The 24,739-nt window shown below is 42.0% G+C and overlaps 1 protein-coding gene across 8 annotated transcripts in view; it reads right to left on the bottom strand.

The window, feature by feature from the left end:
* The window catches only part of ERC1 (ELKS/RAB6-interacting/CAST family member 1), a 277,582-nt gene that overhangs the window by 30,623 nt on the left and 222,220 nt on the right, over nt 1-24,739 (bottom strand). The window lies entirely within an intron of this gene.

Genomic DNA, 24,739 nt, shown 5'->3' with positions numbered 1-24,739 from the left:
CAATACAAACCCTAACTAAGGGCCAGGCGTGGTGGCGCACACCTTTATCCCAGCACTTGGGAGGCAGAGGCAGGCGGATCGCTGTGAGTTCAATGCCAGCCTGGTCTACAAAGCCAGTCCAGGACAGCCAAAGCTACACAGAGAAAAACTGTCTTGAAAAACCAAAAGCAAACAAACAAACAAGCAAGAAAAAAAAAAAAAAAACAAAAACAAAAACAAAACACAAAAAACCCCTACCTAAGACAATGAATTTGCAATAGTGGTACCCTGCCTAAAAAAATAGATGGGCATTTTTCTATCTAATCCACATTACAGGTAGAATATTAGTTATACAAAATAATAGGATTTCTTTCTGATCTTCCCTCACCTACTTACTACAGTACTGAGAATCAAACCTATGGCCTTCTACATAATAGCCAACTGTCACCGAGCTATGCCCCCAGACCTTGCTTTACTCTGTTTTGAGACAGTGTCTTATTAGGTTGCCCCAGGTTGGCCTTGAGCTTGCAATGATCCTCCTGTCTCAGGCTCCTGTACCACCAGGCCTGGTTCACTGTGAGATCCCTGTCCTTCCTGTCCTCCCCTCTTTCTGATGGTCTCCCTTTCTACTTTTACACCTTCCTCACTCCCCACACCTTAAGTTCACATCCAAGGAAAAACATGCAATATAAATATTTGTATACAAACACACACATATATACACACATTTGTATATGTCTATATATTTTAAATTGGGAAACAGTAAAATGAAGTTCTCAGGATATATCTTTATAACCAAAAGGTAACATGCAAATATGAATGTTTCACCATCCTATGCTTATTAAATTTTATAGAGTGTGTCCATGTATGATGCTGGTAATTGAACCCAGGATTCATACATATTAGGGAAATGCCCCACCACTGAGCTATGCCCTTTTTTTTCTTTTTTGAGACAGGGTCTCTCTGTGTAGCCTTGGCTGTACTCACTTTGTAGACCAGGCTGGCCTCGAACTCACAGCGATCTGCCTGCCTCTGCCTCCTGAGTGCTGAGATTTTTTAAAATATAAATTTTTGTTTTGTTTTGTTTTTTGTTTTTCAAGACAGGGTTTCTCTGTGTAGCCTTGGCTATCCTGGACTCAACTTTGTAGACCAGGCTGGCCTCGAACTCACAGAGATCTGCCTGCCTCTGCCTATCAAGTGTGGGGATTAAAGATGTGCGCCACCACCTCCCGACTATAAATATAAAATTTGAGAAAGGGTCTTGCTATGTTAACCAAGTTGTCCTTGAACTTGTGATTCCCCCTGCCTCAGCATCAAAAGTAGCTGTGACAATGTTTGTATAACTAGTTCACAACAGGGAAAGCCTTCCCTGCTGGACTCCCTTTGTTTATGTATGTTGTATACTTTGAAAACTTTGTACAGTTTGCAGGAAAGTGTCCCCGCCCCAGCTGAGGAGCAGCTGAGGAGCTCCAAGAGCCAGGCCCAGCTGCTTCAAGCTCTGCCTCTGGGCTCCCCCAACTTTTTTCCTTGGGTGCCAGTTCTTCAGCTCCCCTGGGTGCCACCCCCCCTGTGGTCCCTGAAAAGGGTGCTCAGATGTTCAGGCTGTGCTGCTGGCCTCTCTACACCTCCCAACAGCAACACCTCAGGACTCCCAGAGCAGCTGAGGCTCTGAGATCAGATGCCTGGAGAAACTGAGACGCTGAAGCCACAGAGAAAGCAGCAGCACCGAGGCCTCAGTTGTGGCTGCTGCTGACAGGAACTCAGGGGGACGGAGGCTAAGACGCCTCCGTGGTAACGATGTATAAGCCGAAGCAGGGAGCTTTACATGGTTTGGCACTGTCAGCCAGGGACCTGGTCCAGGAATCTGACCCCTCAGTATAAGTTCATAGTTTAGCTAAGGAAAGTTGTTTTGTTTAGCTTAGAGTTCAAGTCTGTGTAAATCCTTTGAGGCATGAGTTTATATGCCCCTCCCCCACACTTCTCTGTCATACTGGCAGTTCCAGCCTCCAACTGTCACAAAGGCCATCCCCAGCCAGTGGGATCTCTCCCAGATTTATGCTAATTTTAGGTGAAACGTCTGAATGAGACCCACCAATGCCTAAGCATCCTCCAAGCTTAGGACTTGAAATCCCACCAATCCTTAGTCTAGAAATCTGTACTCTTAAACAGTTCCACCCCCTAAGAAATCCTATATAAAGGCCATGTCTGCCCAGTTCCCTGCTGTCTTCTCCTGGGAGCAGAGGCAGCCACTCCAGGGTTTGTCCCTCTTCTCTTGGATTAGGCACTGCAGTAAATCTGCCTGATGTGATGCTCTCATCAGAAGAAGCCAAGAGGCCCAGAAGAGAAGAAGAAAAGAAGGGGCGGGGCCTAGGCTCCTGAGCCCCTCAGCTCCACAGGGGTTGGGGAAATCCTCTAGAGAGCTGCAACAGCTGGAGAGAGAGCAGGGCTGAGGCCGCTGTGCTCCTCAGCTCAGCTGTGGATACCCTCCCCTGGGAGCTGCAACGCCTCTGCTGGGGAGGCCTCCTCTCAGAGCTGTGCTTCCTGCTCTCCTGTGTCTCAGGATGCCCTTCCCTTAGGACACTGTCTCTCCTCAGAGCTGGGATACCTCCCCAGGCTTTGGAGCTGTGGGTTTCCTGGACACCTTCCCACCCAGGCAGGAAGGCCAACAAGACCAAGTTCTACAGTTATAAACATTAAGGAAAATAAATTATGACAGGAGAGAGACTTTTTACTCTAGCTGAGAGCTGTTTCTTCGTAAGAGAATTTGTTATATTTTTTTTAACTAACTGGTTTCAAGGGCAAGCTTTTGATTGCACTGGGACAATGGTTTGAGGGTATTTGTTTTAACTTTATTTCTGCTTAGCTAAGATAACTAGTGAGCTTTTGAAAGCCTAAGAAATAATTTCTGTATTTTTCAGAGTCGAGAGTAAAGAAGATTCTACAATATTTTCCAAGTGTATGGTTCATTACCTATGAGATCTAGTAACAGACGGATCTAATAGATGTTTGGCTTTTTTTTTGGGTGGTGTTTGAAGACAGAGTTTCTCTCTGTAGTCTTGGCTTTCCTGGCCTCACTTTGTAGACCAGGCAGGCCTTGAACTCCACTCTACTGAGTGCTGAGATTAAAGACGTGCGCCACCACACCCAGCATTTTGGCATTTCAATACCAGGATAGAACGAAAGTACTTCCTACTAACTGGGTCCAGTGGTGCACATCTGTGATCTCGGTGCTCGGGGAGGCAGAGGCAGGCAGATCTCTGTGAGTTCGAGGCCAGCCTGGTCTGAAAGCCAGTCCAGGACAGCCAGGGCTACACAGAGAAACCCTGTCTGGAAAAAGCAAAACAACAAAACACAAACAAAATCTCCTTGCTCCATGGCACCCATCCAATTAGGAGGGTCTACTCTTTCTCTTCTTACTCCACTCCTGGGGATTTTTGTTTGGCTTGTTTTGTCTTGAGACAGGGACTCCCTCTAGATGCCAGCTGAAGACATCCCATGTGAGATCCATAAATGATGTCATCTGTCCACACACAACTTCAGCACTTTATGATCCTTGAAGCTAAAGTTGAAGCTGGGATCACAAGTCAGCACCACTAACCCTGGCTCTACTCTGTTCTAAGTGTGCTGGTTGCTTAGAACACTCAGAAGTCATCCATGCCCTCATCATAAAGTTGGATGAAAAGGTGTTGAATATTATTAGAATCTAAAGTATTTTTCCTTGGGGAACTGAAATTCTATTGTCTGGAAGGTGTTTTATTTGTCTATTTGAGTCACAGCAAGCATGCACAGGCCAGACGACAACTTGAGGGGGTTGGTTCTCTCCTTCCACCATAGGTCCTGGATACTGAATGCCGGTCAGAAGGCTCGGTGCCAAGTGACTTTACCTGCCGAGCATGTCTGCTCTTTCAGAAGACCGAAGTTTGGTTCTCAATACCATGTTACGTACGAAGCTTATAACTGCCTGTAATTCTAACTGCAGGGAACCTGATATCCTTTTCTGGTCTCCACCAAGAGAGGTACCTGTACCTGTACCTGTACAAACACACACACACACACACACACACACACACACACACACACACACACAGAGTCACTCTCAGTCTTCCTACCTGGAAAATTACTTTTGTATCTACTATGAGTCTTCTGTGGCTGCTTACAGTTCTGAATTGGCTATAAAATCCCTGTGTTCTTTTTATTTGCTGGCATCTTCAGAGGCAGATTTGTTGTCCCTGTATTAACTGCATAAATATCAGTGGATGGTTGTGATTCCTTGTTGAGCTACTGTCCTCTGCCTTTCAATACAGACTGTCAGGAAATTAACTCAATTAACTGACAGCTAATATCCCAGGACACTCCTTTTCACTAGCATTCTGGAACAGAGATCCAGCAAAGAGCTAACCTCTGAGAAGCAAAAGAAGCCAGGGAATAACATTGACCAGTTTTACATTTCTTCTCAGCCAGCAATGCTCCTGGTCAATACTGTAGTTGATCAGGGAAATCAAAGGCGGAGTGTTAATTTCTTTGCAAAGTTGTGAAGCTCTATATTACATTCTCACATAAAGCAGCTCATTTATGAAAGAGTTCTTTTAAAATGCAGAAAAACTCTTTGGCATTTTTATTACATTGATCAGGTATACTGCTTATCAAATCATAATAGAGGGAAAAAAATTAATTCAGTTTAACACTCACTGAATGCCTGAGTGGTACACTGTAGTCTAGCCAACGGGAGTATGTGGAAATGTAGTTCTACTGTTTATTAAAAGAACTTATAAGATGAGTGATTAATGTTTTGGGTATATAGACTAGTTGAATTGTACAATATATTTATCTTTTTTTTTTAGCCTTTAATTTTGAAACCAATGTCAAGAACCCTTAAATTGCTAAATCATTTTGCTTGGTTAAGATTTAGTCTGACTTAGTCTTCAAACATGTTTATGAAATCCAATAAGGTTTTTATTTTTGATCCTTTGAGATGCAACCTTTGAGACAAAATGTCTTGCCATCTGAAGCCCAGGCCAAATGATTAATGGATTTCCTAAACATTTTTGGTTTTGGATTCATTCCTTAGCCAACCCTAACAAATAGAAAACAAGAAAGGTTACAATAATTCTCACTATGTACATTTTTAGAACAGGAAATGTAATGGACAGAACATGCCAGCAAGTTTTAGACTGCACTTAGGCTTAGCTGGAAGGATAGTACAGCTACTTTTATTTAAAGTAAGTCAATAAACTCCTAACATTTCAAAACAAAACAAAAAAGCCTGAACTTTATTACTGTGGTGTGTGTAAGATGGGGCAGGAACACCTTACAGGAGTCACGGAGGATGCATGTGAAGCTGATTTTCTCCTTCCACCTTTCTGTAGGCTCCAGGAATCAAGCTCTGGTCATCATGCTTGCCCGGCAAGTGCTTGCCAGCTCTAATCCACCTTATGACTCTCTTCCCACAGAGTATACATTGGCTCTGTGGAAGTCATTGTGACAGTTAATTTGCCAATTTGGTAAAATCTAGACTCATGGTGGCGTATGCCTGCAGATGTCAAGGGAGAAGTTGCTTCCAGCTTTTGTACCAGGACTTCTCGCTGACAGACGACTCTTCAATTGTGAATCAATCCCTCCCCCCCAACTCCGCCCCTCCTTCTCTGTGTTTGGGGTTGAGTATGTGCCAAGTGACAATGTGGAAGTTAGAGGACAACTTGCAGAAGTCTGTTCTCTTTTTATACCATGGCAGATATTAAACTCGGGCCCTAAGGCTTGGCAGCAACAACCATTATCTTCTGTGCTGTTCTGGCAGCCCTGAGAGTCTTTTATCCTAAGCTGCTCTTAAGAGAGTCTATGGCTGTCAGAAGATAGCAAACTGTGCTTGGGCTATCCACAGGGTCAAGTCTCTCCTCCTTGTCCTTTTCACCAAGCATTGGGTCTGATAGGCTTCTGTCACATGACCAGTTAATAGATAATTACATACCCCAAATACGTATCATTTCAAAGAATACTGCAAAGCCATTCTAAGGTGATGGTTTTCCCAACATCTTGAGTTCAGTGTTATACAAGTGGGTATACATAGATGGTTTCAACTTCCCCTGGTTTGGTTAGTATGCTGTTTCAACAATCATACATTTCTGTGAATGAGAACCAAGCATCATGCCCGTGTGTTACTCAAAAGATGCACACACTCACTGCCAGCTCAGGGAATACACTCTGACTGGCTGAGGCTAGGCTCCTCTGAACAGGAGCTTCTGCTGTTACCCGGCATGTCTTGGAGCCATGACAACTTGTAGCTCTAGGAAAGCACAGCTGTTTGCTTGGCTGCTTAACCTTGTTTGCCCTAAGTCAATTACTGCACTCATGACATTTTACTAGTTATCCTGGAATTAAATGAACTTAGGTGATGCTTTGTAACATGTGAATTCAATAAAGAGCTGAGTTGGACTGGTGTGGTCATTCACACCTGTAATTTCAGCACTCAGGGGACTGAGACTAAGACTGCCATGAGTCTGAAGCCAACCTGGTCTACATAAGAAGACCTGGCCATAAACCAAACAAAACAGAACAGAGCTGCATTTACTTTTGGACACTTCTATCCTATAGCAACAGTTGATGTAGAATCTAGCAACTCACAACTCACAGCCTGTTTAACATAGATAGTAGTAGGTGTGTGTGTGTGTGTGTGTGTGTGTGTGTGTGTGTGTGTGTGTGTCTGTCTGTCTGTCTGTCTGTCTGTCTGTCTGTCTGTCTGTCTGTCTCTCCAGAGTTTCACTATGTTGTCTGGGTAATCATGAATTTGCAATCTTCCTGTCTTAGACTCCTCAGTGCTGGAATTCTAGGTGTGCTATGTATGCCTAGCAAAGTGTTCTCCATTCTTAAGGGCTAGTGAGGTAAAGCAGCATGGTTGCTGTGGCTATTTAAACACAGTGGCCAGAAGCAGGCAGGCCCCTGGTTGGTGACGTCTTGCACCCACTAATCAGTGGGTAGTATACAGTTTCAGAGGCTGCCCTCTGACATGGGGGGAAGGTGGTGAAGGGAGGAAAGAAGAGAGAGAGAAGTATGGAGATAGGAGGGACAGAGGGAAAGAGCAAGAACAAATGTGGTATAGGTGCCGCCTGTGTCACTTGTGTAATATGCTACACAGTCCTAGGTACTTTGTGAAACCGTGCCGAACGGCTAAGCAATGTAACGCTGTGATGAAGATAAGCTCAAGTTTAGAGTCAGACGGACTCACTAGGTTCTAGAATCTGCAATACTCTAGTGAAGAGGCAAAGAGTACCTCTGCCTTGTTAGCTTGTACAATAACCATCAGCTAGGATTCATCATCTATACAACGTGAATGTTTATGGCTGTTCTATGAGGATTCAAACATATGTAAAATAATCGGCAGTGCTCAGCTGCACCAAGGGCTGAAGAAAGGACAGAGGAAACCAGGAACTGGAAAATTACCGTTCGTGCGCCACATCTAGCACTGCTGCTTGTTTCTGTACGGCCCTGAGTTAAGGCTGCTTTATACATTTTCTCTTTTGTAGACAGGGCCTTTCTTCCTGTGTAGCCAAGGTTGACCTCAAACTCACTGCCTGAGCCTTACAAGTGAGGGACTAGCCTTGAACTCACTGGCACAGGAAAAGACTTTCTGAACAGACCACCAGTCGCACTTGGCACTATGATCAATAATTAATAAATGGGACCTCATGGAGCTAAAAAGCCCCTGAAAAGCAAAGGACATGCCAATTACAAAGAGTTAGCCTAAAGAATGGGGAAAGATTTTTACCAACTAACTCTATATCCTAGAGTACTAATATCCACAATATATAAGAAACTTTAAAAAACCCTAGATATTAAAAAACCCAAATAATCCAATTTAAAAATTGAATTGGGTACGGTGGGGGGGTGGTGGTGCTGGAGAGATGGCTCAGAGGTTAAGAGCACTGCTTGCTCTTCCAAAGGTTCCCGAGTTCATTCCCAGCAACCACATGATGGTTCATAACCATCTACAATGAAATCTGGTGTCGTCTTCTGGCTTGTAGGTGTTACATGCAGGCTGAACACTGTATACTAAATAAATAAATCTTTAAAACAAATAAAAATGGGTACAGATCTAAACAGAGAATTCTCAAAACATGAAATTACAGCAGCTGAGAAGTGTTTAAAATCCTTAGCCATCAGGGGAATGAAAAACAAAACTACTTTGAGCATCTTACACCTTCAGAATGGGTAGCACAGTGACAACTTGTGCTGGCTAGAATGTGGAACAAGGAAACACTCCTCCACCGCTGGTGCGAATGCAAACTTGTACAGCCACCATGGAAACCAACATGGAGGTTTCTCACAAAGCTGGGAATCCATCTTCCTCAGGATCTTAGGCATATACCCAAAGGAAACTCCATCGACCACAAGGAAACTTGCTCAATCATGTTCATTGTGGCTTTATTCAACAGAAGAATGGTTAAAGAAAGTGTGGCTCATTTGTACAATGGAGTATTACTCATGAAATTTGTAGGCAAATTAATGAAATTAAAAAAAAATCCTGAGTGGGGCATTTCAGACTCAGAAATATGAATATTATATATAATAGCTTATATGTGGATAGTATCTGTGAAGTCAATGATAAACAAGCTGCCATCCACAGAACCACAGAAGGCAGATGTAGAGTCAGGGACTAGAGGACAGATAGATGGTGTTAGGAAACGGAACTAGAATAGACGGGCGGAGGTGGGGGCTGGAATGGGAGGCCTCACGCTCAGAAGAAGGTGACAATGGTCATGCTTTTATTTGGTTATAGTTTGGTGGTTCTTTTTGGTTGGTTGGGTTTTTGGTGTTTTTGTGTGTGTGTGTGTGTGTGTGTGTGTGTGTGTGTGTGTGTGTGTGTGTGTTTGGTCTTATTTTGTTTTCTTGGTTTTGGGGTGGTTTTGTTTTGTTTTTTTAGAAAGATCTTAAAGTTGGGTGATAGGGAGGGAAAGAGGATCTGGACAGACTTAGGAGAAGGGAAGAATATGATCAAAATATATTTAGATGTAAAATTTGTTGTAAATAATAAAAAATACAAAAAACCCTGGATATTTTAAATTGCACATATGTAAAATTAAGGGAGGATTATGGTACATTAACTTATTAGCTCTAGAAAGGTCCCAGCATAAATGTTTTGACACTGGCTATATATTGATAAGTAGGTTACAAGTCCCATTGAAACACTCTTGAGGCTAAGTCCTTCTAAAACACTCACTAGATCCAAACTCTCTTTGGTCCAGGACATAATGATGGAAGAAACATTAGTGGTCACTCAGGCTTTTTAAGTCCAGGACCCTGAGTGGTGACCCCACTTCAAAAGACTGCAGCTAAGCTCCTTTTCTCACAGCTCCACACCTGGTTTCTCTTCTGGACCAAACACAGAATGTGCAGACTTTGTCTTGTTGCTTGCATCTGGGTGGTTCCTGGGGACAAGTACATCTTTTGAACCACACATGGGCTTTTAGACAGTGTTCTCTGTCTCTGGTTCTCTGTCTCATGTTCTCTGGTGAACATGAAATCCTTAAAATGATCTGGATATTTCTTGGAAGAACCAAAGCTTCCTGGGGATAAAACTTGCAGGGCGATGCAGGATGCTCTTCATTGTTTTTCTTGTCTTTCTTATCCAGACCACAATGACATGCTAAGATCTCCCCACCCCTTTTCCAGTTTTCATGTGTGGGTGTGCACATGTATATGCATGTTTTGGCATATGTGGGTGCAATTGTGAGGCATGTGTGCAAATACATGTGGGTGAACGTGCATGTGGAAGCTTGAGGCTGATGGTGTTGTTCAGAATCATCCTTGGATCATTCTTTCACTTTATTCATAGAGGTAGGGTTTCTCAATCAAATCCAGAGCTTGCCGATACGGCTAATCTGGCTCGCCAGCTTGTTCTGGAGATCATTGTTTCTGCTCTCTGAGGCTGGAATTATAAGAAGGCCACCGTGCCCTTCCAGCAATGGATCCAAAATGTGGTCTTCATGCTTGAGTGGCAAGCACTTTAACCACTGAGCTATCTCCACAGCCCCATGCTAAAGTCTTTGTTAGCAACCTGCTGCTAATGACTATATCAGCCTCGGGCTTATTCCTCTTTGTGACTCTGCTGTGATTTAAAAATAAGGTCTCATGCTTGGCATTCATGCTTCCGCAAGTGAGGCCTAAGCCAAAGCTTCTGTTCCATTAAATGTGGAATGGTTTTAGTGACTCCCTTCTAAGAAGCATGACAGAGGAGAGGCTCTGATCTCTTAGGTCATTCATGTTGGGTCAAGTCAGTCATCATGTTACAAAGACACTGCAGTAGAAGATGAAGAACCAAGGGTTCCTATCTAAGCCCGGCATGAACTGCAGGTCTGAACTGGATGCTCCAGCCCAAGTCAAGGCTGTGGATAAATGCAGTCCCCAGTGATATCTTGACTCCACCCCACCAGAGATTCCAAGTAAGAAGTAGTATCCCCAAACAAATATAATATATATTTGCTGGGGCTAGAAAGATAGTTCAGTGGTTAAGAGCATCTGTTGCTTTCCCAAAGAACCTGGGTTTGGTTTCCAGCATGCACACAGAGGGTCACAGCTGTCTGTAACTCCAATTCTAGGGCATCTGACACCTTCTTCTCTCCTCCTTGGGCACAAAGCATACACCATGTACAGACGCTGGCAAAATGCTCACAGATGCAAAACAAACAAACAAACCGAAACAAACAAACAAACAAAAAACCCAAAAAACCCGAAATAAATCTTAAACAAGTTAATGTGTAGTGTTCTCTAATGTCACCATGCTCTGACGTAATATGTTGCATAGTTAAAAGATGGCTACAGATGTGCAGCACTATCTACAGTGAACTCTTGTGGAGAAGACACTAACTGTATTATGCTGTTTATGCTTCTGTGCCTTTGCAAATGCTATCCATGTCTTGTGCAAAGTCATCTGTCTGGCCAATGTCTTCGGTGCCACTGAGAGTCAGCCCAAATATCATATTCCCTGTGAACTATTGAGTCTCTTCAAATCTGGGGTTCCCCATTGCAATTTGTAACATTTTTCTTGTTGTAGAAAATCTGTTGTTTAATGCTTGTTTAATGGCCTTGAAACATTTATTTACCTGGTATAGCATAGGTACACAGGGTGTGTCCAGGAAATATTTGTGATCTAATTTTATTTCCCACTTCAATCAGTTTGAAACCAAAATAATGAAAGCTTTAAGCCACATACACTAATTGAATTCTTCTATGTTAAACTGAAGACCCAGATGTACATGGTTAAGGAGTGTGCAAAATGTGGTTTCATCTTGTTAAAACATGGAATACAGTGCTAAACATCCTGATTCAATTCTTAGAGGATACAACAGTAGGAATGCTAGATTTTATAATACTGACTAACCAGCAAAATGACTATATGACCATATTTAAGATGTTTTCGTTTGATATCTAGAGTGTCAAATGCAACATCTGAATTACTTATTTCATATTTACAGAAAAGGCAGCTGAAAACCATTTTATGTTTGCCAACTACCTCCTCATATTAGAAGTTTGTGATTCCGGTCTTGAAACAGCCAGAGCTGACCATCTTTCAATGAAGTCTTGTTAACAAGTGTTTTGCCTTAAAACCTGAATTTCACTGAAAGAATGAGCCATCTGTTTTGAATATTTCCTAGACTAAGCCTCTATTTGTACACTGCTTTGATCTCTTGGCATAATGGGAAAGCAGTGATCCAGTCCAGCTACACCTCAATCAACTGTGCTCATTTAATTTATCCCAGAAACACTGACTGCCAGACCCAGCAGGAAACGTGTCTCATCCTAGCACCAGGAAAAGGAAGGCACATCATGGCAGAAGGGCTCTTCTGTCTTAGTTGATGATGAAGTTCTGTGTCCAAGAAAATGTTCTTTTAACCACAAACACATAAGAATCCTACCAGAGAATGTATAAAAAACAAACTGTGGGGGACCAAGGACAAGCTAGCCAGAGCAACACCACAGAGCCCTCCCTATCGTAACACAGTGGTGTTAAGGAATGAGAGAAGACAGGAGCCAACTAATAGCCCTCCACAGCATCACTGAATAAAATAATGTCACGTGATGGCAAGAGTAGACCTGCCTTTCAAAACTAGCATTAAAACGTGGCTGTGCTGGATGCTAACCTGAGGGGCTGGGTGCTGAACTTATACAATATGCTAGAAGCCATATTATGGCAATCACTCAGGTGCTGAGAGGCCAGTGTAGGTCTAAGGGCAAAGTTTACTCTTCATCACCAGGCCAAAGGCCATGAGAACTAGGTAAGTACCCTGTAAGAGAAACAAAAGAGAGTGCCATTTCTGTTTCATAGGTGAGATATGTAATAATATTTCATTAGAAAAGAGAGTAGGAAGTATTGGGGCATTATTGTGCATACGTCGCAATGATGTCATCCTTTAAGAAAACAGTACCACTGGACAGTGATATGGCAAACAACTGAGTTTGTATCAAGATCACTGGCAATTCTTTTTCTCTCCCATTTTCTATCTTCCTGCTGTAAAAGCTACTGTGTGTTGTCACTTATATAGAAAGCCCTACAGTGGTTTAATACAGCCCAGGCAGCTTCTGACAGAGATGAGAGGAATATTTAGGAGGAATGGCGAGGCCTCCTCCTTTTTTGTCTCTTGGAGACATGGAATAAAAGAATTAAAGACACTGCAAGATAGAAAGACTATCCATGCTCATGAACTGGCAAAGCTAATGCTATAAAAATGGCTGTACTTCCAAAAGTGAGCTACAGATTTAACACAACTCCCACAAAATTCTTCAGAACCAGAAAAAAAAAATCCTCTAAAATGCATATGGAAACACAAAAGGCCCAGAATAGCAAAAGCAATCCTAAGCAGGAAGAACAGGGTTGGAGGTGTAACACCAGGTAGTGTTCCAGAACCAAAAACAAACAGAAAACAAAACTGTAAGATACTGGCACAGAACAGACACCTGATCGATGGAATGGAGAATCCTGAAATAAACTCACACAGTAATATAATATTCATGAAAGATATTAAAAAAAAGACATATTCTTCAATAAATAATGCTGAGTTAACTGGATATATACATGCAGAAGAACAAAAACTAGGTCTTCATCTCTCATCTTGGCAAAAATCAACTAAAAATGGTCCAATGACCTCAATGTAAGACCTGAAAATTTCAAACTGCTAGAAAGTACAGATAAGTAGCCGGGCGTGGTGGCGCACGCCTTTAACCCCAGCACTAGGGAGGCAGAGGCAGGCGAATCTCTGAGTTCAAGGCCAGCTTGGTCTACAAAGTGAGTCCAGGACAGCTAGAGCTGTTACACAGAGAAACCCTGTCTCAAAAAACAAAACAAACAAAAGTACAGATAAGCAAAGTATTTCAAGATACAGGTGCAGCAAGGAGTTTCTGAAAAGGTCCCCAGACACACAAAAATGATCTCAAGAACTGAGAAGTAGGATGATATGAATTTAAAATGCTTCTGTGCAGCAAAGGAAATTGGGAACCAACTGAAGACAGATAGCTTAGTGAATGGAACAAATCTTTGCCAACTACACATCCAATAGGTGTATGTAAGACTGAAAAAAAAATAAAGAAAACTTCAAATCATTCAACCAATAAATGAACTACAAGATGAAAAACAAGAGGCCCACAATTATTTGAAAATAGTTTGATATCCTTAGCTACCAGGTAAATGAAAATTAAAACTGTTTCAAGAATCAATTCCACCCAATAAAAATGGCCTTTTAAAAGACAAATGATGGCTGGGCATGGTGGCGCACGTGTGCACACAACAGACACACACACACACACACACACACACACACACACACACACACACACACACACAACCAAAACAAACAAAAACCAAAGAGACAAATGACAAGAACTACCGGTGAGGATTTGGGGAGATGGGGACCCCTATACAGTGCTGGTGGAAATGTACCTGGTACAGCCATTATAGACATCTATGTGAGGGTTCTTCAAAAGTTAAGAACAGAACTACTATTTGTACATCTATATGCACTACTTCAAAAGAAAAGGTAACATGTATACATGGCCCACAAGAAACATAGGTAACAACCATAATGCTTTGGAAACTTGATGTGGCAGATCAGACTCGCCCCGCCCCCAAGACAGGGTTTCTCTGTGTGGCCTTGGCTGTCCTAGAACTCATAGCAACCCACCTGCCTCTGCCTTCCAAGTGCTGGGATTAAAGGTGTGAGCCACTATGCCCAGCCAGACTTAATTTGTCTTGTTGGTATTGCAGTTTTTTTCTATTCCTTACCTGATGGGCATTTGTACAGTAACCAGTGTGGAGGGAAACTTGACATCGAAAGACTGACTAGGCCTTTAAGAAGCAACTTTCAAAAGCTAGAGTGATAACAAGTGTCAGTCTCAGCCTCGGGAATTCCTATTTAGGAAAACCTATGGGGACATTACAAGATCCATAACTTCCTTCTCCAGCTGTACTTGTGGATATGGAGAATGGTCACAATCGACAGCCATGAGAACACTTGTGCACCAGGGTGAGCCCTACCTCTAAACTTAACAGTAGCTCTGGGCCATCTTCATGTTTTGGTTTGCTTTACTGTTTTTTTTTTTTTTTTCAGGAACTGCTCATATAATCACATATAATCATGCAACATTTCCCCTCTAATCTAGTTGGATTCCTTTTTTGGAACTGCTCCTGTTTTGCTATATTCTCAGTATACAACTAAAAATATACTTCTAAATTTCTTTTTCTAACCCAAGGGACCTCATTTTTAAGCTCAAGAGGGAACCTGTACCACTAGGGAAAATTGCTATGGATGTATAGGTGGCAACTTGGCCTTTAGTCCTCTAAGAATAAATCTGTCAGGTTCATCCACAACACTGTAGTGATTTACTGAGATCAATGTCTGAAACATATTATGATGCTAAAATATCCTTCTATATTTGGTGCTAAATTAGGTACAACCCATCTGTATTATGCTTATTGATTTTGCAGTCTGATGTTTTCAGCAGTGACACAGTTTCTACTAGAGTCTCACTAAATGATGGTCGTCTGACTCCTAGCTTAGACAGACTGAGACTTCTAAGACTCCTGAGACTTTAGGATAGGCAGGGTCTATATCCCTAATTCAGCATGTAGAAGCTTTAGAAAATGGAACTTAGGCTAGTATCAACCCTCAAGATAAGTAATTAAAGTCTCAGAAGGGGGAACCAAGATCAGGAACTATGTTTACAGTCAAAGCATGCCTTAATTTCATTTACCCCAACATTGTAAGGATTCCTTTGACCCCTTTCCCTATGTTTTCATCTTACCAGCTGTGGTGGTTTTAATAGGAATGGCTCCCACAGACTCATGTGTATGAGTGCTTGGCCAATGGGGACTGGCACTATAAGGAGTTGTGGCCTTGTTAGAGGAAGTGTATTGCTATGGAGGTGGGACTTTGAGGTCATACACACACACACACACACACACACACACACACACACACACACACACACACACACACACACACTCAAGCCCTGCCCAGTGTGAAACACATCCAGTCCCCTTCTGCTGCCTGAGGATGAAAATGTAGAACTCTCAGGTCCTCCAGCACTGTGACTGCCTGAAGGCTCCCATGCTTCCCACTATGATGATAGTGGGCTGAACCTCTGAACTGTAAGCCAGCTCCAATTAAATGTTTTCCATATTAAGAGTTGCCTTGGTCATGGTGTCTCTTTACAGCAACAAAACCCTAAGACATCAGTCTATACACTTACATAACAAATCCAAGAATCTACCTTATGAGCGAAGCTCAGAGTACAGACCTGTAATCCCAGGACTGGGGAGGCTGAGACAAGAGATTGCCTAACTTTGACACTACCAGGGCCAGCTTACATTCAGAGTGACATATTGTCTCAATTTTGTTCCAAGAAAAAAAAAAAACACTTGCCAAAAGCTTTGTAGTTAAGAACAAGTACACCAAAACATTTTAAACTTAAGCTTTTAAGTTCTTTAAACAATATAACTTCAAAAGCCACCAAAATCACATATCCTTTTTTCTTGTTCTTTTTTGGGGGCAGGGAGTAATTCTGAAACAGGGTCTCACACAGCTCAGGCTGGCCACAAACTATTTAGCTGAGGAAAACTTTTGAACTCTTTATCTTCTTGCTTCCTCCTCGTCCTCCTCTTTTTTTTTTCTTTCCCCTCCCAAGACAGGTTTTCTCTGTGTGTAGCTCTGGCTGTCTAGAAACTCACTCTGTAGACCAGGCTGGCCTCAAACTCAGAGATCCTGCCTTTGTCTCCCAAGTGTTGGTTAAATGTGACTCTTCAGAGAAGGCCAGGCCAACGACTGCTGGGTGTTGCAACATTGTCATTTCATAAGTCTGTCTCTTTTCCCTAATGTCCATACTTACATCCATGTCAAAGCTTTCTCTGTCTCCTCTTGCCCTACTTTATGAGGTCCCAGTTGCCCACTGACTTGTAATTCTCCCATCTTAGCCTCACCGAGCAGTAACTTTGATGGGGCCAAGCAAACTTTGTATGCTTTAATACACTTTCTCATATTTTTTAAAATTTTATTTTATTTATTGTATATGAGTGCTTTATCTGCAGAAGAGGGCAACAGATCACAGATGATTGTGAGCCACCATGTGGACTTGAACTCAGGACCTCTGAAAAAGCAGGTGGTGCTCTTAATCACTGAGCCATCTCTCTAGCCCTCGTATTTTGTATCTTCAGGGAAAAGTCCCATGAGGTTGCTAAAGCAATGAAAAGTGATTCAAACTTTTTTTTGAGGGGGGGGGTAACTTGACTGTGTAATTCTCGAGCATGAGTGTTGAAATGACTAAATAACAGAAAAAAAATCAAGAGAGTTATAAAAAGCAATAAAAAATTATATTAAATTAACTTTCTTTGTCACCCTGCAGATACTTAGTGATGATGCCTCAGGGATGGCAGGTAGGATTAAAAGAGGACAGTGCACTTGTACACCATACCTACATAAGAAAATTTGCATTTGAGTTTCATATTTACACGTGTTTTAGTAATAGGCAAGAGATTAAGTCCTTATCAGTCCTAAAACTCCCCTATACAATGACCGAGGCAGACTATGCTTGTTGTTTACTTTCAGAGATAAGATGGCGAAGTTGAAGACAGATTGATAGACTTTATGATCTTCAACATCTTAAGCTGTTTGTAAGATCATAAACAAACTTTGTGCCAGAACTTGATGGTGAAAACTGGCTTATATATTTAGCATTTTTTAGTGATTTTAATTACTTATTTAAATGAGTTAAATATACAGATTTAAGATAAAAATCAACTTATCAATATAAAATTTCTAATCAAATAGTATTGCAAATAGAATTAAAATTATGGCAAGCTCAAATCAAGGCAAACAATTTTATGCATTTCAATGCATTGATAGTCCTATGGACAGTGGGAAATACACAGCCTTGCTTTTCAATTTGATACAAGAACTTGAAAGCAGCCCTGAAGATTTCCAGTATATACTTTGGTATATTTGTGATTTCAATTCCAGGTGACCTGTCAATTTTCAAATGGAATGCACAGAGCCACAATCTGATGTTCAGCCTAAAGAAAAAGGCAACCATCTCTACTTAACTTTTATAGTTTCTATCTTCCCAAAGACAAATATACCTCATTGCAACCATGCCTAATTCATGCCATCTCTTTTAGGCAGCACCTAATCTGTGAGCAACTGCTTTTTTGTTGTTGTTGTTTTGTTTTTTGTTTGTTTTTTTAAACAAATGAAGGACACTAAGGCTGTAGAGATCGCTCAGATAAACTACTTGGGCTATAAACAAAAGGACTGGAATTTGGAACCTAAGAATCCAGGTAAAACCTAAGTGGGCAGGAGATGGCCACGTAGACTAGCCAATCAGTGAGCTCTAAGTTCACTGAAATATTTTGGAAGAGGACAGACACCCAGTGATAACTTCTGGCCTCCACATGTACACATGTATGTATGCACTCACATATGGATGCATACACCTGTAGGAAAGTACACACTTATTTACAGTATCCAAGGAACGAAGCACACTAAGGTAAAAATGCTTCATGATTACCTTGGGAACTCAGAGATCTGGAACTACTTTCTTTAACCCAGGTATTGATGCATTGGTCTCTCAAAGACAATGCCAAATATCTGACTAGTTTTATAATATATTTTTACTTTTATAATAAAAAAATTAACAAAACTTATTAGATATGTTCAAGGAAGAGACGCAGAAAGACAGCAATGAAGATGAAGCAGCAGGCAGATTCCCCTGCATGGAGACAGCTCAACAAGGCAGCTGAAGAAGGACAGATCCTTCATCAGACTGCCAGACTTGAAAACCTTGATGCTGAAGGACAGATGATCAGGACTGCAATTATGGAAGATCATGACTGGGTGGATCTTCATAAGGAAATGTGGGCTGTTAAGTTTGTGGGATTAATGATTCTTTCTTTGATCCTTTGATTCTTTCTTCTTCCTCCTCCTCTTCCTCTTCTTCTTTTTTGGTTTTTGAGACAGGGTTTCTCTGTGTAGCCTTGGCTGTCCTAGACTCACTTTGTAGACCAGGCTGACCTTGAACTCACAGTGATCGCCTGCCTCTGCCTCCCAAGTGCTGGGATTATAGGCGTGCGCCACCACTGCCCAGCTAATAATTGTTTTTTTATTTTCGTAAAAGTCAAACTGCGTACAATTTTTAGTTAAAACAGAAAGGGGGAAATTTAATTTAGAACATGGCTGCTCTGGCAAGGGATCACATCCAAGGACCTCCTAGGTCCATGTGACCTTGCTGGAATGCAAACACACCTTTAATCCAAGAGACAGAGGCAAACCGATCTGAGTTCAAGGCCAGCTTGGTATAGAGCAAGTTCCAGGTAAAGAAAAACTTTGATCTAGGTGTGGTGGTACATATCTTTAATCCCATACAAAGAAGGTAAAGTGAGTTTATAGAAGGAAGCACCCATGTTTAAAAATGGTGTCTAGCCTGCGCCCCCCCCCAAGCCAAAAATATAATGTCTAATTGAGTGGCAGAAAAAGTGACAAATCAAGAGAGGAACTGACAGAATAGGATACACTCAACTCTCATGAGAAAGGAGAGGGAAAGAAAGTTACATAAGGAGGGGGAGGGAGGGAGGGAGGGAAAGGAAGGGAGGGAGGGAGGGGGAGGGGAGAGAAAGGGGAGAGAGAGAGAGAGAGAGAGAGAGAGAGAGAGAGAGAGAGAGAGAGACGGCATTTGCATTGGGAACGTTTTACAGAGAGAGGTTCTATGAGGGAACAAGCTAGACATGAGCTTGTGAAGACAGAAGGAGCCAGAGAATGAGAAAGAGCCAGAAGACTAGAGCAGATTGCTGGAGTTAGTTTGAAGGCAAGCAGAGCAGTTCAGGGGCCAAGAAAGAAGCCAGATTGAATAAGTCAGCTGGGAGAGGAGTCTGAGCCAGAACAGCTGAGTTGAAACAGCCAGACCAGAGCTCAGAAAGAACAAAAAAGGGCGAGCTTATTAATTAAGCAGTTAGTCTCAGAGGCTGAAAACATTCTAGGCCTAGGTTAGACTGTACAGAGGCTAGAAGCTTCCAGGACTAGGCCTAGGTTAGCAGATGGAGGCAGTAAGCCTCCCAGACAACAACTGAAGCATGCAAGTGAAAGTTCCTTTTACAATGTTATTTTCTTTATTAATGATCACAAACTACCTGATGATTTTAAAAGACTCTGCATGAGGTGCCATATAGTTTGGATTATCATGTGAGGACTTTTTTAGTTATTTGTAGTGGTAGATGTCACAAAAATTATATGGAACTCCCACCCTCCCCATTAACTTTTGTTACTGTTCATATAGTTAAAGTGTGGCCCAAGATTCTTCATCCAATGTGGTCTAGAGAAGGCAACAGGCTGGACACTCCTCAACTCTGCTGACTTATTTAACACTTCTCTTCTTAAAAAAAAAAAAAACTTTGTAAAGACTTAAATGACTTGCAAACTGCAGCACTACTACAATCTGAACACTCTTAAGTATGTGTGGTACTGTCTAGTTTTATGTCAACTTGAAACAAGCTAAAGTAATCAGAGAAGGGAACCTCAATTGAAAAAAACGTTTCCATAAGATCAGGCTGTAGGAAGCCTGTGGGGCGTTTTCTTACTCAGTGATTGATATTATGGGAGGGCCCAGCCCATTGTGGATGGGGTAACTCCAGGCTGGTGGTCCTGGGTTCTATAAGAAAGCAGGCTGAGAAATCATGGGGAGCAAGCCAGTAAGCAGCACCCCTCCAAGGCCTCTGCATTAGCTCCTGCTTCCAGGTTTCTGTGCTGCTTGAGTTCCTGCCTTCACTACTTTTCAGGGTAAACTGTTACAAGGGATGGTGAGTGGAATAAATCCTTACTCCCCGAGTTGCTTGTGCTCATGATGCTTCATCATAGCAGGATAACCCTAAGACTGGCCAACAGATAAGGGAGCAATGAGCACACTTCACTAGAACAGATGCAGAGAAATGTCTAAAACACTTCTTTCAAAAGCAGTGCTAATGCTCACGGCATCTCTCATTCTAAATTCTCATCCAAATCTTGCTTTGAAAAACTTTCATGTTTTCATGTTTTTCTGTTACACGTATAATCTCATTTCCACACGTTAGTAACTGAAGGTCTCTATAGAAAGACTTTATGGCCTATGATAAGGACTAACTTTATTTGAGGGGCCTGACATCAGTTTTAGACAAGCCAACTTCTGTTGGGGTGATCTTTTTGTGCACTGTGTAGAGGCTGTCTTCGTATTATTCAAATGTTAATTTCTGTACCCACAGAATCTGATTGCAGGGCAGATATTGGTACTGTTGTTTTATTTTTATTTTTTGGTTTTTCGAGACAGGGTTTCTCCGTGAAGCCTTGACTGTCCTGGACTCGCTTTGTAGGCCAGGCTGGCCTTGAACTCACAGGGATATGCCTGCCTCTGCCTCCCAAGTGCTGGGATTAAAGGCGTGTGCCACCACCACTCGGTGGCTGCATCATATTTTGTAAATACTTCTCCCAACACCTTCTGATTGGTTTAATAGAGAGCTGAATGGCCTATAGCAAAGGTAGAAAAGGAAGGTGGGACTTCTTGGCAGAGAGAGGAACTTTGGGAAAGAATCAGAGAATTCTGCGAGAATTCAGTAGCCAAATGTTAAGGAAGAAACAGGTGCAGGGACTAAGAGACTGAGTGGCAATGAGCCACATGGTAGAGCATAGATTAGAATAAATGAGTTACATTGTAAGAGCTAGTTGGGAACAAGACTAAGCCAAGACCTCGCTTTCATAATTAATAAAAAGTCTCACTGTCATTATTAGGAGCTGGCAATCCAAAGAAAGCCCCACTATAATTGGCACCCAATGTTATAAACTTCTTCAGTGCAAAGTCCCTGAAGAGTGGGTGACCAGTCTTGACAGTTATGAGTCACGTGAGGAGAAGTTTCAAGTGGCAGTCAGAAAGCATTTTTGAGTTATACTCACTCTGCTATAGTTAGAATGAAAATAGCAGGTGCCAGATGTCAGGGCTTCTTTATAGCTTTCCTTTGCATCTCCCATCTCCAGAATTTCTCTGAGGTTCTGCTTTTTATAATAGTGATGCTAACACTAGCACTACACTGGCTCAAAGCCATTTCTGTATACTTGGTTTCAATGTAAGTTGTTTCTGCTTCCCTGGATTTTGTGAATAAATAAATAAATCGTTTCTATTTTATAATTATGTATATATTATTTGTGTGCATATATACCTACTAAACTGAGGTGTATTACACAAAGGCAATTGTTATGGATAACAAGAATGCAAAAGTAATCATATTAATATCCCTTTACTCAGGGATCCTATGTTCTACTGTCAAGGAAGAAGGAAAAAGGATAAAGTAAAGGGACAGGGAGCAGCATGAACAAGCTAATTTAGACAGGAAATCTTCTAGGGTTTCTGTTGCTGCGATGAAACACCATGGCCAAAAGCAAAGTGGGAAAGAAAGAGTTTATTTGGCTTACACTTTCACATCACTATCCATCATTGAAGGAATTCAGGACAGGAACTCTAATAGGTCAGGAACCTAAAGGCAGGAGCTGATATAGAGGCCCTGGGGGTGGTGGTGGTGCTGCTTGCTGGCCTGCTCCTCATGGCTTGCTCAGTCTGCTTTCATAGAACCAAGCCCCCAACCTAGGGGTGGCCCCACTCAAAATGGGCTTGGCTGCACCACTGAGCACTACTTAAGAAAAGGACTGATAATGGGATTTTATGGAGGCATTTTCTCAGTTGAGTCCCCCTCCTCTCTGACTACTCTAGCTTGTGTCAAGTTGACATAAAACCAGGCAGTACATCTTTGCTCTGTTGCTCTCCACTGGGCTGGCCAAGGAGGTCAGAGCTGTACTACTGTTTGGTGTCTTACTGTATGTTGGCAAACATGTCACTGCTGTTGACTGTATTATTTTAAAGAAAATGCCACTGACTATGTATATTTTACAGTGACTCCTAACAAAATTCAGTGTCTTATTTCAATTATTACTGTCTGTGTGCGTGTGAGCATGCAATCTTGCCAGCCTGCAAAGTGTTTTCCTAAAGAGAAATATTCCTCGACACACATGACATCAAACTTCAGTAGTAAAATGTGTCTTAGTTACAGCTTAGGAACAGCTACTAGTCACTCGTCCTAGAACACAGAAACACCTGGGGCCCCTGAGTCATGACTTCCAAACCTCCCCATAGTTTTACTTCTGAAATGAAAGCAATGTACTTAGATGATGATATTTCCAATAATAGTAACTAATAGTCACTGAAAATTTATTCTTCTCAGAATGAGATCTAAATTAATGATCAACAGGAAAAAAAAAGTAACAGCGTTCACACAGTACAGTGCTTAGGGACACAGGGAACTGCTGACAGCATCTTACATTAACACAAAGCACTGATAAACTCATGCAGTAAAGAAACCACTACAGAGAGGTGACCTCACTTTCCCTCAGCCCCAGAGTTAAGTGGAGGTGTCTAGATCTAGGCCTTGTAGTCTGGTTTCGTGTCTCACCACCACTGCCTCTTACAGGGGAAATCAGGGTGGAGAGATGCTACTGCAAGGACTCAGTAGCGCCTGCTCCAAAGTCTGCACTCTGAACCCCCAGGCTCTGCAGCGTCAGCCGCAGCCTGGCCCAAGCCAGACCTTCCAGCTCTTCCCAGCTGATCACTTACAGTTTATACTTTAGACTCAAGCTTCGCCTGTGAGTGGTATCTTATAAAATGATTTAGACAAAACATTAAGTTCCTAAGTTGGCAAGAAAATACCAATTTCGAATTCAAAATTTTGTTAAGAAAAACCAATTCTTTATGGAAACAGCAAAGAAATAAGCACAGGAGAAAAGGAAGCCAAAGCCCTGCAGTGTGTTAGGGATCACTCATACAATTCTTGATTTTGTTTTTGAGACTGGGTTTTGCTATATAGATCAAGATAGCCTTGAATTTATAATCTTTCTGCCTCAGATTTCCAAGTGCTGGTATTACAGGCCCACATCACAACTATTATGTATTTTCTTAGGTAAAATGTTTTACCATGTAAAGTTGTGTCGCAGAGTTTAGAGGGTATGAAGCACTGTATTGTATCGGCAACAGGTCTGACTGGCTAGCTGCAAGGGCGCCGTGTGAGCCACCAACACATGCAGGAGCAGTCGGGAAAGGCTAAGTGCAAGAGCAGGGGGATCTCAGGACAGATGCTGCTCCTTTAGGGCAGCAGACATGGACCCAGGACATGAGATGCCTTATTTATTTATTCAATTTCCTGGTGAAATTACCTAGTAGCCTTATTTTCCAAAGGAATAATTTGTTTATCTTTGACTAGAGAAGGGCAGTACACAATTCTGCTCGTGTATTCAAGGGGCACACTTCTTGCTGTGGCAAGCCAAGAAGCTACTGTGTCCTGCCAAAACAGAGTAGGTAGAACAGTAACTATGTGTGGCCCCTGCATGCCTCACTGTGACAAATGCATGCCCCTCCAGCATGCAGACAGTCTACCAGGACACCGATTTCCTTTGGTTTTTAGCTTTTATGACATGTAACACTTTGGCTGATATTGCCCTTTTCCTGTCCTGCACATTTCACACCTGCTACTAAAAGTCACATGGCCACTGAACAACTTACCTGCTATCCTTTTTGGCTGTGTTCAATATTGAGAGGCTGACATTGTTTGCATTTTTAGGCAGTTTAACATCAAGACACAGACATTTCAGCGAGAACTGACTCCAAAGGAGTGAGGTCAACATAAGCATGGGCAGTGTGTCCAGCGGATGCAAGGACCAGTACGTGTGAGCTTAGTAGTCACAATTATCACTTTCCTAGAAACTGATTTCCTTAGGCAAACCTCAAGGGCATGAGATCAAAGCAAGATGCTGCCACAGCTGCACGGTGTTTTCCAGCCTACTGGCCTGTACAGGGCCAGGGCCCTGGCAGCTGTTGAACACATCAGCAATCTATGAAAAGGAATTTAAAACATTTTTTTTTCTAAGAAAACCTCCTCCTTTATTCCATTGTTCCTCTTTTTCATTACTGATATTTTAAGAGTAACGTCGAAGTCCCAGGGAGATCCTAGGGACTGACCCTCAGAATTCAGCATATTATTGGTAGATAGGACCATGAGGAGGTACAGTATGGTTCACAGTACAGTTTTTAAAAAACAAAATTAAAACAGGTTGAATAGTTATAATTATCATAAAACGTATTTTGAACACAGGCTAATAGCACATTTGTTAATTTGTGCTGAGTTACTAACCAGGACCTTGTAAAACCACCAGAGATAGGGTGACTT

Source organism: Acomys minous (genome assembly GCF_964271855.1).
Source record: "Acomys minous genome assembly, chromosome: 17".
Lineage (NCBI taxonomy): Eukaryota > Metazoa > Chordata > Mammalia > Rodentia > Muridae > Acomys > Acomys minous.
The sequence above is the reverse complement of the archived record's forward strand: the minus strand, read 5'-3'. Positions and strand labels throughout refer to the sequence as shown.